This window comes from Oncorhynchus mykiss, chromosome 20, assembly GCF_013265735.2.
Source record: "Oncorhynchus mykiss isolate Arlee chromosome 20, USDA_OmykA_1.1, whole genome shotgun sequence".
In the NCBI taxonomy this organism is placed as follows: domain Eukaryota; kingdom Metazoa; phylum Chordata; class Actinopteri; order Salmoniformes; family Salmonidae; genus Oncorhynchus; species Oncorhynchus mykiss.
In genome coordinates this window covers 26,616,931-26,631,343 of record NC_048584.1, presented here as the reverse complement: position 1 = coordinate 26,631,343, position 14,413 = coordinate 26,616,931, and the positions used below count along the sequence as shown (strand labels likewise).

The 14,413-nt window shown below is 41.2% G+C and overlaps 1 protein-coding gene across 5 annotated transcripts in view; it reads left to right on the top strand.

The window, feature by feature from the left end:
- Positions 1 to 1,497: 1,497 nt before the first annotated feature.
- tanc2b (tetratricopeptide repeat, ankyrin repeat and coiled-coil containing 2b) overlaps positions 1,498 to 14,413 on the top strand; it is a 220,374-nt gene continuing 207,458 nt past the window's right edge. For 3 of the 5 annotated variants that reach the window (XM_021576270.2, XM_021576269.2, XM_021576267.2), the window contains exon 1: positions 1,499 to 1,977. The gene's annotated coding sequence lies outside the window, so the exon portion shown is untranslated. Of the gene's footprint in view, positions 1,978 to 14,413 lie in introns of all 5 variants that reach the window. The other 2 variants (XM_021576268.2, XM_021576266.2) reach the window with 1 other exon arrangement.

Below are 14,413 nucleotides of genomic sequence, written 5' to 3'. Positions count from 1 at the left end.
ATATTTTGGGTTCTGATGGAGTACGACAGTTGAACTAAGCTCATGAGACATTTCTAAGTTATATTCTTCAAGAATCAATGGGTACATGTCATGTGGCTACTGCTGATTGCCCATTTAATGGACAATTAACAGCATGTCAAATTGTTGTTGTGCTAACCTTACAGCTTGAGAATATGCCTGCCTACCCCAACTTCAGTAGCAGATTGTATATCTGCTATGGAGATATCATGGGAATAGAGAAATCTGCACCCCATGATCCTTCAGGAGTCTCACAGGCAGCACAACATCTGAGTGCAGAGCGGAGCGGTGTGAGGGATTACAGCTGCCTGAAGCACCTGAGGGAAGGTGTGTGCAGTGGAGCTGCTGTGTGCGAGGTAGACTTTGCTTTGGCATAGAGAGTGATGTTCATCCCCAATAGCACCCTATTCTCTGTTTAGTACACTACTTTTGACCAGGACTAAAAAAACAGTGCACTAAATAGGGAAGAGGGTACCATTTGGGATGCAGTGAGAGAGAGGTGCTGGAGTTTCAGTGGATTAGTAGGGGATGCAGAGGACAGACTTCACTCTCGCTGGCATAACACTGCTTCAGCTCTGCATGACTGCTGATCGCTCCAAATCAAATTTAACCCTAATTAATCTCTCCTCCTCCCTGCCTCTCTGGATGCTTCCCAAATGGCATCCCTTTATAGTGCACTACTTTTGACCAGGGCCTATAGGGCTCTGGTCAAAAAGAAGTACACTATTAAGCGAATAGAGTCTCATTTAGGACATAGATTCTGTCAAAACCCACACACTGGAACCGGCAGCCCTGGGCTGGGCACACACCTGGCTGGGGCATTTATCACTGCTATACTGCAGCCTCAGCCATCCTACTGTAATATAGTACGCTACAGCACAGACACATTATATAGTATGTGCACATTATATTAGTACACCAGTTACACCTACAGATCACATTTGGAATTACAACAAAATAATAACTTCTATATAATTTATTTGACATACAGTATCAGTATTTAGGCATATGCATCATGTCATGCTGATGCAATGTTTTTACAACAACAGTGTTCAATAAGCAATGTTTCTATCTAGAGAATCCTTTAAGTAGAAAATGATCCAATGTGTTGACCCCCCCAGAGAATAGGCATACTAAAGCTGTTTTTTCTCAATAAAATGTAGAGAAATGTCCATCCTGACTTGAAAGAACCAGTAGGCTAGTAGGCCAAATTGCAAATATATCAACCTATAGTTTATTGACTTGCGGCTTGCCTATAGGTTTAGCAGTAAAACAGGTAGCTTGAAGTGAATCTCCTGCAGACTCTGCATTTTTATAACATAATTCCCTTACATCAAATGCTTTGATCCTGGGGGGAATGGGCCGAGGTTTTTGATTGACATCGACCTTGTCCCCTCTTGAATAATTATGACCGGTTTAGACATTAGTGCCTCCCATTCTCATGATTTATTCATCGGCTTCTAGCTTGCTGTGCACTGCTCTGGTCAATCAGAGGTTGCACCGGTAGGCGTGCTAGCGATCCATACATAGGTTACTGCAGTTGTGGCACATATGACTTTTTGTTGTGAATCGGTCCGGCAAATATAGTTGCTCGGTTGAAGTTACCTGCAGCGGTGGGATTGGCTACTTCCGAGTGGCGCGTGCTGGGTGAACATGTAGACGGTATTCTATTTGGCCTTTAGATCTAGTTATCCTTATATTATGGCCGAATTAGACTATTGGAAATAGAAAGTCCATAGACATTTCAGTTCAGTATATTTGGCTAGGCGGTGTAGCTTTTTTATTCGCTCTGTTGTGGTAGTAGGCTAAGATAACGTCAGCTGAAGCGAGCAATTTCGCTTGAGGATCCCAAAGAAACCGTCTGGTTGCAGTTCTCTACAGCGGCTACCGGTTGTCGGCAGGCTATTTGCTGCGACTGATGCGAAGCGGCTAGTGAGGCTGGAGAGAGAGTCAAGCAAGGTAAGGCTACTGTAGGGGTAATCTGTCTTATTTAGGCAGTAGGCTTGACATTAAGCTAAATTAAATCTTTGTGAAATCCATTTTTTTTAAACGGACACAAATTATATCTCCACCCTGATCGAAATTGCCTGTCAAAGCTGTAGCCAGTAGCCTCCCTCCCCAACCCCTACAAAAACAAATGTTCAGTACAGTGTAAGCAAATTGTTGTCAATGCCAACAGGTTACATTGTATCATATTTGCGTCCACAAATGGATTACAGCATCTCAATTTGCATGTGCATTTCCATGTGAAAATCAATGCTTGGCATTATTCCACACCACTGTTCTGGTTCTAACAATGGGAGTTATCTGTTATTGTCAAACTGCTGGACTGGATTATCTTAACTTCAACAGGCAGCTACTAATATGATATGTAGTTACAGTTGGATACATAGGAAAGTAAATGTATTCTGTAATATTCTATTCAGTCTCTGTCTCTGCACTTGACTACAAGCCAAACAAAAATATATCACACCATGACAAAGAGCTGTGCATAATAATGTCAGTAGGCTAGTTTATAGTAAGGAGTAGTTATAGATTTTTACACCAGATAATGTGATTTAACCAAATATTTTTGGTATCCATTACTGGGAGTTACAGGTTAGGCACCGTTTGGTGTAGCACAGAGAATTTTCAACCAACCTTACCGATACTATCTTCATTCTGGATTTGGCCAAACATGTATCTTTGCAGGTGGTGTATTTGTATTTAGAAAATGCTCTATTATTAAAATAAATATTTGTTTTGCTCCATGAAGTAATCCAACAATGTGTAGTATTAGTATTTAGTAGTATTTTTGGGTGTCCAAACAGGAAACAAAACACAACAAATAAAATACTTATCTATATTATGTTATTATATAAATTAACACTATATCATACTACATAATCTCCTGCCTCTGCCTCGCGCTTCAGAAACAGGAAATGGCTCCTGCCCTATGAGCCGTTATGGATTACACAAGCCAAGGATTCGTACAAGGCCACCCACCTACAAAATACAATAAATAATACAGTGCAAATTACAATACAAAATATATAAAAATGTCTCCACAGTCCCCATGTGCTGTAAGGGGTTCTTTTGTCAGCTTAAAAAAAAAATCTGTTTCTATTGCTAGCTTGAGTTACCTGGGTTACCAGAGTTCCATGTAGTCATGGCTCTATTTAATATTGTACGTTTCCCAGCCTCTGTTCTGGACCTGGGTACAATGAAGAGACCTCTGGCTGCATGTCTTGTGTGATACCGATGAGTGTCCGAACTGTGTGCCAAGTGCTTGAACAGACAGTGTGATACCTTCAACACATCACCACCTCGCACAAAGACCAATAGTAATGCAGTCAATATTGAGCCAGGAAAGATTGACATGAATGTTACTGACATTCTGCGACGTCAAGAAAGCAGAGCGTTATCATGGACGGACCTCTTCCTATTGTAGCAAGCTTTGAGTCGATATGTTTTGACCATGACAGTTTGCTATCTAGGGTTACACCCAGGAGTTTAGTCTCTACTTGCTCAATCACCACATTATTCAATAATAGATGAGGTTTATGTTTGAGCGAGTGATTTGTTCCCAAAAAATATTATTTTAGTTTTCAAGATATTTAGCACCAGCCTATTTGCTAGTTAACCATTCTAAAACTGACTGGATGTCATTCATTTACTTTACTGCCGTAGCCGACATGTATATACTTTTGAGTCATCAGCGTACATAGACACAGCCTTTATTCAAGGTCAGTGGAAGGTCATTAGTAAAAACAGTACAATAATGGCCCAAGCTGGCTGCCCTGCAGGCTTCCGGGTTAAGCGGGCATTGTGTCAAGAAGCAGTGTGGATTGGCTGGGTCGTGTTTCGGAGGACGCACGGCTCTCGACCTTCGCCTCCCGATTCCGTACGGGAGTTGCAGCAATGGGACAAGACTAACTACCAATTGGATACCACAAAATTGGGGAGAAAAAGGGGTAAAAAATATATCAAATTAAAATAAACTCTCAATCCATGATAAGGCAGTGGATGCAAATCCATAACACCTATGTATTTTCAGCAATAGGTTATGATCAATGATATCAAAAGCTGCACTAAAGTCAAGCAAAACACCTCCCACAATCTTCTTACTATCAATTTCGTTCAGCCAATCATCAGTCATTTGTGTCAGTGCTGAGCATGTTGAGCGCCCTTCCCTATAAGTATGCTGAAAGTCTGTTGTAAATTTGTTTTCTGTACAATAACATTGCACTTGATCAAGCATTGTACTTCAAAAGGTTGCTAAGCACAGGTTGATTGGTTGCCTGTTTGAAGCATTAAAGGGTGCTCTGCAATTCTTGGGCAGCAGAATGACCTTTGCCTCCCTCCAGGCCTGAAGGCACACACCGTCTTCTAGGCTTGCATGGAAGATGTGGCAAACAGGAGTTGCAATGTATTCCATTACCAACCTCAGCAATTTACCATCCAGGTTTGTCAGTACCAGGTGGGTTGTCCTTATTTATAGAGAGAAGATATGAAATAGACAAGTATTACGTCATGGAGCAAAACATTTATTTATTTTATTAACGGAGCATTTTCTAAATTCAAACACCATCTGCAACTGGACACGGACATTTTAGAAGATACATGCTTGGCCGAATCGTGAACAAAGATGGTATCGCAGTTAAGATTGGTCGTAAATTCTCTGTGCTACACCAAACAGTAACTAATCTGTAACGCACAGTAATGGATACCAAAAATCTTTGGTTTAAATCACATTATCTAGTGTAACAATCTGTAGCTAAGTAAGTAGCTGTTCCTACTTGCTGTGTGGCTTCAGGTCAACACCTACCTCATTCTGCCTCTTATCTGACATTTCCTGACGGCACAACAGTGGTAGGCCTAATCACCAACAACGATGAGACAGCCTATAGGGAGGAGGTTAGAGACCTGGCAGTGTGGTTCCAGGACAACAACCTCTCCCTCAATGTGAGCAATACAAAGTAGCTGATCGTAGACTACAGGAAAAGGAGGTCATCACCACATCACCAACAAACTATCATGGTCCAAACACACCTAGACAGTCGTCAAGAGGGCACGACAACACCCTTTTCCCCTCAGGAGACTGAAAGGATTTGGCATGGGTCCCCAGATCCTAAAAACGTTCTACAGCTGCACCATTGAGAGCATCCTAACCTGTTGCATCACCGCCTGGTATGGCAACTGCTTGGCATCTGACCGTAAGGCTCTACAAAGGGCGGTGTATACGGCCCAATACATCATTGGGGTCCTACTGCCATCCAGGACCTATATACTAGGCGGTGTCAGAGGAAGGCCCCCCCCCCCCTTTGTTTTTACACTGCTGCTACTCACTGTTTATTATCTATTCATAGTCACTTTACCCCAACCTACATGTACAAACTATCTCAACTAACCTGTACCCCACACATTGACTCGGTGCCGGTACCCCCTGTACAGTATATAGCCTCGTGTTTGTTATGTGTTTTTATTTTTTTACTTTAGTTTATTTAGTAAATATTTTCTTAACTCTATTTCTTGAACTGCATTGTTGCTTAAGGGCTTGTAAGTAAGCATTTCACGGTAAGGTTCATGTGACAAAAACAATGTGATTTGATTTGGTTGGTTCCCCCTGACAGGGTCTTATGTGGCAATGAAATGGTTCAACAAAGAGGCCTCTATTAGGCTATAGTGCCTGTTGTTTTACATCGGCTGTGATTGTTATGAATACTGTATAGTTCTCTAATAATTGTGGAATGTGAGATGTAATAAATATTGGTGTTATGTTTTGATAGAGGAATTTGCAAGCTTCCTGCTGAGCTGGAGCAGATTTAAAAACAAAATAGTTTATTACATTTGTCCTGAGATTTGTTCTCCACAAAATATGCTAAAATACCTTTTGCAATAACTGCAGAGACTATCAATTTACCATATATTCCCCATTATCAGGTAACAAACAACTCCTTCCTGTCTCAAGTGCAACATATAACAATGATCCTACAAAGATGCATTTCTATAAGATTCCTCAGACATAAATACATGTAAAATAAGATGGTGGAGCTCTCATTACATGGTTATTCTATGAGAATGGCTGCTTCACTGTGTAGTGTTCTGCTGTTCTCTTGAAAGCTGAGCTCCCTATCAGCAAATGAAAGACAATCATCTCCACAGCATTTCTCAAATCCTATCAGAGACATGCACAACGGTAAGTGTACCTATTAAGCCCACTTTGATCTTTGAATTCAAATAAAACGTAAACTTTAAAAAAAAAAGTCAATCAGATGTTTTGTAATGAAGCTATTGACAATTATGTGTAACTTCCAACTAGTGGCCATTTTCAAAGCTTGTGTTGAGGACTGAGATAAACATATTTTTTCAGATAAAAAAACAACTCAGAAGTGATACTACTTTATCTAAAATGAAAAGATGAATGTGCTGATATTTGCACATGATAGCCTATTTCATGAGCATTCATTACTATTTCTTGCCAATTGAACATTTGTTTTTCATGCTAGCAGTCATGCCTGCATGTCAGTCTCACAGTAGCAACAACTTGTTGAAGTACAAGATAATAGATTTCAGGCATTCACAGCTTCCATTTTTAAATGCATTTTGTCTTATTTTACTGGTAAGTGAAACTTGCATTGTTATACATAAATGCCATTTTTGTAAATTTGACATTTATCTCTGGCTTAAAGGGTAGCACAGAAAGCATTCCCTCTATACAGAATGAAAAATGACAATAAAGCAATATTGTTCAATAGGATCAATACTAACTTTGCATAATATTGTAGTCTGTGTATAAAAACTATTTATACCCCACACCATTAGTTTCTAAATATTTTGAGTAGTCTTTGCTATTCTGTCTTTTTCACCATAAATTACTGTTGTTCCTATTAAGCCCAGTGTGCTCCTATTAAGCCCAGTATGCTCCTATTAAGCCTGGTTTGCATTGAAACGCATGTGGAAAGTGTGTTGATATCCCTAATGTTCAATGAACATGAGCATAAATACACTGCTCAAAAAAATAAAGGGAACACTAAAATAACACATCCTAGATCTGAATGAATGAAATATTCTTATGAAATACTTTTTTCTTTACATAGTTGAATGTGCTGACAACAAAATCACACAAATTATCAATGGAAATCAAATGTATCAACACATGGAGGTCTGGATTTGGAGTCACACTCAAAATTAAAGTGGAAAACCACACTACAGGCTGATCCAACTTTGATGTAATGTCCTTAAAACAAGTCAAAAGGAGGTTCAGTAGTGTGTGTGGCCTCCACGTGCCTGTATGACCTCCCTACAACGCCTGGGCATGCTCCTGATGAGGTGGTGGATGGTCTCCTGAGGGATCTCCTCTCAGACCTGGACTAAAGCATCCGCCAACTCCTGGACAGTCTGTGGTGGATGGAGCGACACATGATGTCCCAGATGTGCTCAATTGGAATCAGGTCTGGGGAACGGGCAGGCCAGTCCAAAGCATCAATGCCTTCCTCTTGCAGGAACTGCTGACACACTCCAGCCACATGAGGTCTAGCATTGTCTTGCATTAGGAGGAACCCAGGACCAACTGCACCAGCATATGGTCTCACAAGGGGTCTGAGGAGTTAATCTCGGTACCTAATGGCAGTCAGGCTACCTCTGGCGAGTACATGGAGGGCTGTGCGGCCCCCCAAAGAAATGCCACCCCACACCATGACTGACCCACCGCCAAACCAGTCATGCTGGAGGATGTTGCAGGCAGCAGAACGTTCTCCACGGCTTCTCTAGACTCTGTCACGTCTGTCACTTGTGCTCAGTGTGAACCTGCTTTCGTCTGTGAAGAGCACAGGGCGCCAGTGGCAAATTTGCCAATCTTGGTGTTCTCTGGCAAATGCCAAACATCCTGCACGGTGTTGGGCTGTAAGCACAACCCCCACCTGTGGACGTCGGGCCCTCATACCACCCTCATGGAGTATGTTTCTGACCGTTTGAGCAGACACATACACATTTGTGGCCTGCTGGAGGTAATTTTGCAGGGCTCTGGTAGTGCTCCTCCTGCTCCTCCTTGCACAAAGGTGGAGGTAGCGGTCCTGCTGATGGGTTGTTGCCCTCCTACGGCCTCCTCCACGTCTCTTGATGTACTGGCCTGTCTCCTGGTAGCGCCTCCATGCTCTGGACACTACGCTGAAAGACACAGCAAACCTTCTTGCCACAGCTCGCATTGATGTGCTATCCTGGATGAGCTGCACTACCTGAGCCACTTGTGTGGGTTGTAGACTCCGTCTCATGCTACCACTAGAGTGAAAGCTCCGCCAGCATTCAAAAGTGACCAAAACATCAGCCAGGAAGCATAGGAACTGAGAAGTGGTCTGTGGTCACCACTTGCAGAACCACTCCTTTATTGGGGGTGTCTTGCTAATTGCCCAAAATTTCCACCTGTTATCTATTCCATTTGCACAACAGCATGTGAAATGTATGGTCAATCAGTGTTGCTTCCTAAGTGGACAGTTTGATTTCACAGAAGTGTGATTGACTTGGAGTTACATTGTGTTGTTTAAGTGTTCCCTTTATTTTTTTGAGCAATGTATATTTTTTTTGTTCAGATTTAAGTTTGATTAAACCCCCCAAAACCACAGTTCTGCATATTGTGCATCTAGCCATGGTTCCTTTTACCAAGATTAGAAATAATTCCTAGAAATAACTCTGTACACTCCAAAGGTTTGATGCAGAGAGAGGAATAAGATCAAGGTTGAGGGATATCAGGGATAGAAGACCTACAAGTGATGCGGACGAATGAGGGAGAAGAAAATGGACTATTAGGTGACTGCTTATACACTTTTGGGTGAGGGCATTGTCATAATTGTTGTCTTTCATTCATCCATGTGATTCTGTTTGTTGGTCCACCACCTGTACCTTTTTAATACACCGTTGAGGGAGGTTTGAAACTGTCTTCAGATAAGCTTTAGGAGACAAGTTGAACTAAATAGCAATACAGCAAATGTGAATCAGCTTTCAGTCTGAAGTTTTCATACACCTTAGCCAAATACATTTAAACTCAGTTTTTCACAATTCCTGACATTTAATCCTAGTACAAATTCCCTGTTTTAGGTCAGTTAGGATCCTCACTTTATTTTAAGAATGTGAAATGTCAGAAAAATAGTAGAGATAATTATTTATTTCAGCTTTTATTTCTTTCATCACATTCCCAGTGGGTCAGAATTTGGTAGCATTGCCTTTACATTTTTTAACTTGGGTCAAACGTTTCGGGTAGCCTTCCACAGGCTTCCCACAATAAGTTAGGTGAATTTTGTCCCATTCCTCCTGACAGAGCTGGTGTACCTGAGTAAGGTTTGTAGTCCTCCTTGCTCACACATGCTTTTTCAGTTCTGCTTTGATGGCCACTCCAATACCTTGACTTTGTTGTCCTTAAGCCATTTTGCCACAACTTTGGAAGTATGCTTGCGGTCATTGTCCATTTGGAAGACCCATTTGCGACCAAGCTTTAACTTCCTGACTGATGTCTTGAGATGTTGCTTCAATATATCCACATCATTTTCCTCACTCATGATGCCATCTATTCTGTGAAGTGTACCAGTCTCTCCTGCAGCAAAGCACCCCCAAAACATGATGCTGCCACCCCCGTGCTTCACGGTTGGGATGGTGCTCTTCGGCTTGCAAGCTTCCCCCTTTTTCCTCCAAACATAACCATGGTCATTATGGCCAAACAGTTCTATTTTTGTTTCATCAGACCAGAGGACATTTCTCCAAAAAGTACAATCTTTGTCCCCATGTGCATTTGCAAACCGTAGTCTGGCTTTTTATGGTGGTTTTGGAGCAGTGTTTTCTTCCTTGCTGAGCGGCCTTTCAGGTTATGTCGATATAGGACTAATTTTACTGTGGATATAGATACTTTTGTACATGTTTCCTCCAGCATCTTCACAAGGTCCTTTGCTGTGGTTCTGGGATTGATTTGAGCTTTTCGCACCAAAGTACGTTCATCTCTAGCAGGCAGAACGCGGTATGTGCGGTATGACGGCTGCGTGGTCCTGTGGTGTTAATACTTGCGTTCTATTGTTTGTACAGATGAACATGGTACCTTAAGGCGTTTGGAAATTGCTCCCAAGGATGAGCCAGACTTTTGGAGGTCTTGGCTGATTTCTTTTGATTTTCCCATCATGTCAAGCAAAGAGGCACCAAGTTTGAAGGTAGGCCTTGAAATACATCCAATTGCACCTCCAATTGACTCAAATTATGTCAATTAGCCTATCAGAAGCTTCTAAAGCCATGGCATCATTTTCTGGAATTTTCCGAGCTGTTTAAAGGCACAGTCAGCTGAATGTATGTAAACTTGTGACCCATTGGAATTGTGATACAGTGTATTATAAGTGAAATAATCTGTCTGTAAACAATTGTTGGAAAATGTACTTGTGTCATGCACAAAGTAGATGTCCTAACCGACTTGCCAAAACTATGTTAAAACTTGTTAACAACAAATTTGTGGAATGGTTGAAAAATTAGTTTTTATGACTCCTACCTAAGTGTATGTGAACTTCCAACTTGAACTGTAATTCATTGAAAGTTGTGTGGTGTTATGGTCTTTGTTGCATGGCTTGTTATCCAAATAAAATAAAATTGTATTAGTCACATGCGCCGAATACAACCTTACAATGCAATGCTTACTTACGAGCCCCTAACCAACAATGCAGTTAAAAAAAATACAGATAAGAAATAAAAGTAACAAAGTAACAAGTAAGGGCCAGAGTGGTGTTATGGTCTTTGTTGCATGGCTTCTTATCCACAGAGGGCCAGAGTGGTGTTATGGTCTTTGTTGCATGGCTTCTTATCCACAGAGGGCCAGAGTGGTGTTATGGTCTTTGTTGCATGGCTTCTTATCCACAGAGGGCCAGAGTGGTGTTATGGTCTTTGTTGCATGGCTTCTTATCCACAGAGGGCCAGAGTGGTGTTATGGTCTTTGTTGCATGGCTTCTTATCCACAGAGGGCCAGAGTGGTGTTATGGTCTTTGTTGCATGGCTTCTTATCCACAGAGGGCCAGAGTGGTGTAATGGTCTTTGTTGCATGGCTTCTTATCCACAGAGGGCCAGAGTGGTGTTATGGTCTTTGTTGCGTGGCTTCTTATCCACAGAGGGCCAGAGTGGTGTTATGGTCTTTGTTGCATGGCTTCTTATCCACAGAGGGCCAGAGTGGGTGCAGGTTTGTGTTGCATGGCTTCTTATCCACAGAGGGCCAGTGTGGGTGCAGGTTTGTGTTGCATGGCTTCTTATCCACAGAGGGCCAGTGTGGGTGCAGGTTTGTGTTGCATGGCTTCTTATCCACAGAGGGCCAGTGTGGGTGCAGGTTTGTGTTGCATGGCTTCTTATCCACAGAGGGCCAATGTGCGTGCAGGTTTTTGTTCCAACCAAGCAATTTCACACCTGATTCAACTAATCATGTCTTGATTGAAGTCTATGATTAGTTGAATCAGGTGTGTACCGGTCGGCAAGAACAAAAGCCCAAGTCCACATTGATCTCTGTGAATACGATTGGACACACCCCCCTGTTATAAGTGCTACTTTCTTGATGAATAGCAATGACCAGTTTATTTTAATAACTTTAGGGAAGATTCATATAATCCAATTTTACATAAGAAAATGTCAGTTTGTAAGTTTTGAACATTTGTAAATTAATTAATTCAAATTGATTATTTAATTAAGAGGCAGGCTTATTTGGAACACCCATGGGCTGTAAGGGTACACTCAGTACCCATTGAGCACAATCCAGACTTTTTTACATAGTATATCAAATATTTTTATGTCTTAACATGTAAGTAAAGTCATAACTTCACATGAGAGTTTAGGGCAGTGTAGATTAGAAATGTTTAAACTTAGATTTTGTTGGGTAATTTAGTTCTCTCCCTTTGTCCATCTCTCTTTATCTTTGTCTCTTTTTCTCTCTGTCTCTCTCCATCCCAAACTCACTCACACACATCTGTGATTTAGTATGCTGGAGACAGTGAGCGTGTTATGTGGATAGATTTCCATTATGAGGTCATGTTTTCTGCTGTCCAGTGTTAAACTGTTGTCTTTTCACTACGTTATCTTTGTCCACAGGGAGTCACAAGGCGTTAGTTTCCATCATCCCAGCCAGACACTATATACAGACAGGTCTAGGATGGACCCGAGGTGTAGGAATGGAGAGACAATACATTTGTTTTAAAGTACAACAGTAAATCCCTTTTTATTGTTAAAAAAAATTCAGTCACATGATCGGCCTTCCTAGCTCTAGACAGGAACTGTGACTATTTGCTGCCATGCATTGGAATTTACAGTACCTTTGCTTCACAACAGGGTAATAGTGGATATTTCATGCTTTACCAGTAGTACGTCTTACTTGGAGTGGTTAGAATGGATTTCGGGATTACTGCCGACACAAGAAGTGTAATAATATTGCTTGGTTCAGGTTGAGACTGACTGTCTGTTGTCTAGGCACGTCTGCTGCGTATTATCAGCCACCAACCGAGTGCTTTGGGTGGGAGTCTCTCTGGATGCATTCCAAATGGCAAAATTAGTGCACTATGTAGGGAATAGGGTGTTATTCTGGACTCTTTCACACTCTTTCTCTCTCCTTGTCTCTATCATTCTCTCTGTCTCTCTCTGAATGTTATCAGCGTTGAAAATGTGAGAAGTTTTCCTGACCAGGTATTAAAGGTGTTGCCCTCTGGGATGTCGATTAATTTCACTGAGCTCTGAGGTAAATGACAACTCTATGCCCCATTAATCAGGAAGAGCAGTCATGGAAATCAGAGAGCAAGCACGGTCCACTGTCATGGAAATAATGTCAGATGGTTGCTTTATAGTATTATTTTTGTTTAGGATGGGTGTGTTTAGTCTTTTTAATATAGGGCAAAATTAGTTTTACAAGGGAATTTTGTATGTCTTTTTTGTTGTTGTGCAACTCCACCCTCCAGGACCAACATCTAATTTGTATGCAAAAGCAATCTCTTATATGCAAGCCAGGCATGTGGAATAGTACTACTGTCAGATTCATATGAGGTAGCAGAAATTACCCGTACAAACATTTATTGTAAATCCCTCTCCAGGAAAGGAAACATAAACTATATCAGATGGAACATCCATGGTGGAAAATCTGAAGATAAAAATTAGATTTCTGATATGATAGCCCTGTGTGTGTGTGTGTGTGTGTGTGTGTGTAGTGGATTAGACATTGAGCTGAACTCCTTTAATTAACTAAGGATTCACACAGGCTTTACCACACACATTGACATTTTGTTTTGATTCTTTAAATATGGTGCTGCAGATGAAGTGTTCTCACAGCACCTTTGTCATCCCGTTATAGAGATCTATGTGCGTCCCAATTGGCACCTATTCTCTATGTATTGGTGCACTAATTTCGACCAGGGCCCATAGGGCTCTGGACAAAAGTAGTGCACTAGATATGTAATAGGATGCGATTTAGGACACACAAGATAAACAGCAAGGCCTTTTTGCTCAGCCTCTGTCAGTTGTGTGTCTGTCAAAAGAGTTAGTGTCTGGTTGCTGTGGGCTGTCTTAACCTTTGTCAACTGCTCCCGGGAGTTGGAGACCTTTATTAAGTCTTGATGGATGGAACAGGCCTGACAGTGACAGTTCTGCATTCTAGTTCTTGAGCCTTTGGCCAGGTGGACCAGGCACCTGAGGTCACACAGAGCATCTGAGAATGTTATTTTCTATGTCTCAAAGAGCACCCTATTTCCTATATAGTGCACTACTTTTGACCAGAGCCCATAGTCCTCTGGTCAGAAGTAGCAACTATAGGGAATAGGATGCCATCTGAGATGCAGACATTCTGTCTCTATTAGAGGTCGACCGATTATGATTTTTCAACGCCGATACCGATTTATTGGAGGACCAAAAAAGCCGATACCGATTAATCGGACGATTTAAAAAAATATATATATCACACACACAGTGGGGCAAAAAAGTATTTAGTCAGCCACATATTGTGCAAGTTCTCCCACTTAAAAAGATGAGGCCTGTAATTTTCATCACAGGTACACTTCAACTATGACAGACAAAATGATCAATTACAGGCCTCATCTTTTTAAGTGGGAGAACTTGCACAATTGGTGGCTGACTAAATACTTTTTTACTCCACTGTATGTATGTGTGTGTGTGTATATATATATATATATATGTTTGTGTGTGTGTGTGTAATAATGACAATTACAACAATACTGAATGAACACTTATTTTAACTTGATATAATACATCAATAAAATCAATTTAGCCTCAAGTAAATAATGAAACATGTTCAATTTGGTTTAAATAATGCAAAAACAAAGTGTTGGAGAAGAACGTAAAAGTGCAATATGTTCTATGTAAGAAAGCTTACGTTTCAGTTCCTTGCTCAGAACATGAGAACATGTGAAAGCTG